This window comes from Anoplophora glabripennis, unplaced genomic scaffold (genome assembly GCF_000390285.2).
Source record: "Anoplophora glabripennis isolate ALB-LARVAE unplaced genomic scaffold, Agla_2.0 scaffold14, whole genome shotgun sequence".
NCBI classification, from domain to species: domain Eukaryota; kingdom Metazoa; phylum Arthropoda; class Insecta; order Coleoptera; family Cerambycidae; genus Anoplophora; species Anoplophora glabripennis.
In genome coordinates, this window is record NW_019416352.1 from 1,281,962 (window position 1) to 1,288,000 (window position 6,039).

The following is a 6,039-nucleotide window of genomic DNA, read 5'->3' on the forward strand; positions in this document are numbered from 1 at the left end:
ATCAGGAATTTGTTTTGATACACTATCTAGAGAGAAGTTGGTAAATTATCACAATCAAACACATAATAGCATGTTTATGAGATGCTTTAACACTAAAATTAATAATAACTTTACTTTCTTCTCTCTACTGGAAGAAGTCGGTCAAGAGCTAGTTTTATCATAAATTAGTTTTACTTTTTTTGAAATTTTAAAGTCTATTACAAGAAGTACTTGAAATTGTGAAATTGAAAAATATTGATAAATTTTAACGTTAAATTCTCAATCACACAATGAAATATTTAACACCTTTAATGAACGTCTTAAAATTGTGAAATTAAAAATATTGGTAAGTTTAACGTTAAATTCTCAATCACACAAAATAAATCCATGATGAGAATAAGATAAACTTAACACTAAATTCTCAATCACACAATGAAATATTTAACACCTTTAATAAATGTCTTAAAATTGTGAAATTGAACAATATTGATAAGTTAAATTCTCAATCACATAACATAAATACATAATGAAAGGAAGATAAATTTAACACTAAATTCTCAATCACATAACATAAATCCATGATGAAAAGAAGATATTTATCACTCAATTCTCAATCACACAATGAATGTAAAAACCTTTAACAGCAAATTTATTGAACATATCTTTACCTATTTTGAAACTGTGAAATTGAAATATATTGCTGAATTTAACGTTAAATTCTCAATTACATAACACTAAAAATTTATTGTACCCACTCACTAGAAAACATTCAACTTAATAGAAACAAATCAAGAGATCTGAAATCCAATACGTTGATAAACTTAACACTAACTTCTTAATCACATTTTTGACATTTAATACTAAAACTACTAAGTACTTAACTTTCCATTACAAGTTTTATAATTTTGATTTATATTTCCAGTAAAATTGAGGTGCAGTGAACACTAGAAACACATAATTTTCTGTAGTAGAACATGTCAGTTGATTTAAAGAAACAGATAAGTAATTATCAATCACACAGTGAAACACCTTTAACATCAAAAATATCCTAATCAATTAACTTTCTGTTAATAAAGACAGAAGTCAATCAGAAATTAGTTTTAATATACTCATTTTTGTCTATTTTGAATTCTGAAACTTTTAATGAGAAGTTGATAAATTTAACAATTATCAATTACAGAATGAGATATGGATATATTTACCATTAAAAATACGAAACTTTTTGTTGATAAACACACAAAAAAACAGGAGTTGGTTTTACAATAAATATTGCTTATTCTGAATATCTAAAATTCATAATGAGAAATATCTAGATAAATTTAACACCCAATTCTCACTTTCCCAATGAGACGTAAATACATTGAACACTAAAAGCGCATAACTTTTTTAATAGAAACATAACATGTTTAGCGTTGGTTTTAATGAACATATTTTTGTCTGTTTTGAAATTTTTATATCCATGATGAAAGACAGATAAATTTACACTATATTCTTAATCACATGGTCAGATATTGATACATTTAACACTAAACACTTTATTTTCTGTTAATAGAAAGTCAGTAATAATCTTATTTTTATCTCTTTTGAAATGCTGAAAACTGTAATAAGATGATACATTTAACACTAAATTCCCAACCACCAAGGGGATGTATATAGATATTATCTTTAAAAATATTAAACAATTAACTTTTTTCTTAATAAAAACATAATCAATCAGAAGTTGGCTAAATGTTTAATAAATTTAGCCTATTTGGAAATAGTCCTGAACGTTGAACACGTGACTTCCTGTTAATAGAAACAAGTATTTTCAATTTATTTTGTCTCTTTTTTTTTCACAATAAGCAGTATGTTTGTATTTAACATTAAAAAATTTTAATTTTTATAGATCAGAATTTTAAACAGTTTCTAAAATCAACTCGTAACTTTAATGTTCAATATTGTACTTTGTAGTACAAAATTTCAAAATAGTTAAGAATTAAGAAAAAAATTTTAATATAAGCTTTACCCAGCATCCTTTTAAAAATGTTTACTGTGATTGATATACATAGTGTTTGTAAAGAAGTGCGAAATATTTTAGGGTTGCCGAAATTATTTTGTGAAAAGAAGTTGATATAAACGTAGGTCGAAATATGCTTCATTTCCGAGATATAGTGTTTAAATTTTAATTTTTTAACTATTTTCATTAATTATTTCAAACAGTTTTAAAGATATTAATTCGAAGTTTGGAAAACGCTTTGGAGGGATAAATAAATGATATTGCAAATTTTCATTAAATTGTTAATGTTCCGTTCAGTTTTCATCGTTTCTTTGGTCTAGAAATGAAGATTACGCGTCAAGATCGTTTATTAAACGCCTGTAAGAAGGCAACCGCTCTCTTACATACATGGAGGCGCATCCCTTCTGAACGCTCAATCGCTATTTGTTTACAGCTTCAAATAACAGTGGAAAAAACAAATTTTCACACTGCAATTACTCATAATTTGTAGTATTTAACATGAACTTTCAAACGCCGCCAGCAGAATTACAAAATACCTATTCAATCAAAAGTTATTAACAATTGAAAATCGCAAAAATTGCATTTTTCGAGTTTTTAACGGCGTTTATCTCGAAAACTATGCTCTTAACAAAAAAATTGCAAGAGACATTTTCTTCTTAAAATGGGTCAAACAACAACAACAATACTTTTTATTTTGCCAAAAACTAAGTTCTCAGTATTTTGCAAGTTTTTTGTTAATAAAAAACTTTTCGACATCCGGGCAAACTTCTACCCAAAAAATCCGTGTTCTGCAGCTCAAAATACACAAAAAAGACTGGGGTAACTCCCTTGTGACCCCCCCGGCTACAGGATTATCAGTAAGTAGTCTTTTTACCTTAATTTTTTTATGTCCGCCTCAAAATTGAGTTCTTCAATAATGGAGAAAGATGAAAATAGGTTAATGGTTCTAAATTGCAATAAATAAACATGACATTCAATAGACCTTACCGCAACATTTTTCTCAATTTTGATATTTGCCCAAAAATCTCAAACTTGGAAACAACGCGGTACACATCGAAATACATTTTATACAGGGTGCTTCAAAATAATGCACCAGGGGTCTATCGTTTTTTGTTGCACAAACTTTTGAAGTTAATTTTTGTTAATGAATTTTGTCAATATCTTATGTGCTTGTAAGCATAAACCACGAATTTTTTAAGGTTACAACATTTTTGAGGTTAGAATTTTAGGATTCTCAGTACGATATTCTTATGTATTTTTTAAATTTCACGCAGAAAATGTGCTGGCAAAATTCATTAAAAAAATAGTTTTAACAGTCTATATCTTGAAAAGAAAAGGTGACAGTTTATTGAAAAAAAAAGATCTTTTTCTAATAGATAGAATTTATATGTTTTCATGAAACACATATTTTCAAAATTTGTTTAATAATTTTATATAAATAAAGAAAAAACGTGCCCCTACATTATTGTCACATTTCCTATCTAAAAACATATCTTGAAAGCTGTCAGTAACCCAACCACCCATCGAAGGGATGTTCTCTGACCCCTATAATGACAGTCCTTAGGAGTTTCTACAATGTGCCAGGCACAAGTGCTGCCCACTCCGAACTGTTCCATCGTAAAGAGATTATCACCGAGGCCGGTTTGGGGGTTGTAAAATTTCTTACGGGTCGTGTCGTAATTCCTAGTAAGTCAATAAAAGATAAGGCATCGCCAGCAAAGTAAACAAAACAACCGAATGGGCTCTGTCGGTAATGTCATTTCACGCCGGGATTTGACTTCCGAAAAATCAACAGATTAACGCGTAAATATGCAGGAATTAACAGATTGTGTGTGCTTGTTTGAGCTGTTTGTCAGTCAAAACGTACAAAGTACATTCAGAAAAATTGCAGAAGTTGTACATTATCAAAATATTTTTTTTTCGTTTAGCGGCACAGGATAATTTACAAATGTACTGGATAAATGTAAAATCTTAAAAAGTGCGAAACGCACTGTTTTTTTTTTAATAAAATGCCCATGGTATTTTAAAAACCTCACCATAAATAAAATTATATAAATTATTTATTATAAAATATATTTTATTATTTATTAATTATATTGCTCTTCTTATTATTAATTTATATTATTTTTTTATACAGGGTGAGTCGAGAGGATCGTACCAAACTCCAGGAATAGATTCTGCACTTCAAAATATTAAGAAAAAACTCAAATGTTGTTTTCATTTGTTTTCAAGCAATAGGGATTTCCTGGTAAACGGTTACATTTATCGGCTTGAACAAAGAGTCCATAATTTTTTCTGATAGTGTCTCTCTTTTCAATAATGTTTAAATTTCTGTGATGTCTAGCAAGAGAAAAAAGTTATGAACAAAACAAATTTTGAGTTCTAGGTAAAATGCTCTCTAGTGGCGCATACTTAGTGAAACTTTTCTCTGACTGGTCCAATAGAGCTTCGTCTACTTACTGGGTGTGCCAAATGAGAGACTAATCAAGCTTGAATTAAATAAGTTATTTAAATAGAAAAATGGAAAAAATAACTTTGACAAGCTGTAACTTGCAAACAATTGAGATTACTGACTTTCAGAACATCCTGTATTTGCATACTCTCAATTTGAATAAGTTATTGGCATTTTGTAACACTGACAAACATAAATTTTGAACTTGGAACATGGCATACTCTGATTTAACATTTTTTAAATTTGTAATTATGCTATAACTTGAAAACAAATGAAAATCACATAACAACATTTGAGTTTTTCTTATTATTTTGTAGTGTAGAATCCATTTCTGGAGTTTAGTGTATTTCTTCCGACTCACCCTGTATATATTTTTATATAAACTCTTTTGAGTATTATGACATCAACTTAGAAAACACCCCGTAGAATGAAAGGCCCGTTTTAGCGTATGGTTATTTTCATTTTTTGGTATCATTTATCAAAAACACATGAAGTTGCCAGAAAGCATAATAAAAGTAATAGTAATCGCTATGGAAAACTAAAAAAGTGAATTAACTGTGGATTTAATATTTTTATGCACTATGCTACATAGGCCAGGAAATATAGAGTTGGACGCGACTTTTTGTTTCGGCAAGCTGAATTTATCACTAGATATGCTAAATATTATGTACAATAACATATTCCACAATGCATATTCATATGCAACCTGGATTTTTTTTTTTATTTTTTAACCTTGCTTGCAAAATGAAATATACGACGCACGAGCGTGATATAATTATATATTATTAGATATTCGGAAAGCTTATGAAAAGAGCTCTAAGTTAAAAAAAAATCGTCAAGATACATTGAAAAACAACGGAGTTACAGACTGTCAAATATATTATTTTCAAATGCAAATTTGCAGTTAAAAAAAATTATAGATTTCAATGTATTATCATGAAATCTTCCATGAAAAAAATCAGTGCGATTGTGGAAGATCCTTGGGATCGTCCAGATTAATAATTAGTTAATTTGTTTATAAGGCCATAACTTGTAAACTATTCAACTTACCGATTCCAGATTTCGTGCGAGTTATTAGACAGTGATAAGGAATGAGAGGATGCGATGCCAAAAAGTTCTGGTAATAATAACGCAATTTATAAATGTTTAATTGAAAAGTCATAAATAAACTTCTGTTTATAACTTTTGTTCTAATCAATATTTTTTGACGCTCGAGGGCTAGTTTTGTAGGTCTTTTGAAGACGACAAAAAAGTACTTTACTGTTTTCTCATGGAAATGAACGGAAAAAAGTTATAAACGAAAAACGTGTACTTACGTAAAAATTATACAATTAACCACCCTGTAAACAATCTTCCCCCCATTTTTATGACTGTGGAAACTAATATGTTATTGTAGATAATATTTAGCATCTTTAGTGATAAATTCAGCTTGCCGAAACAAAAAGTCGCGAAATGATCATTTCCCAGCTTATTTTCCTGACCTATATACTTCTTGTATTAGAAAGGCTTATCATAGAATTAAGAGAGTTATAAACACATTCAGAAAATTCAATTCTACTAAAATCTACTAAGGAGACCACCATCAACAGCGATAATACCAGCACAGTAGCCT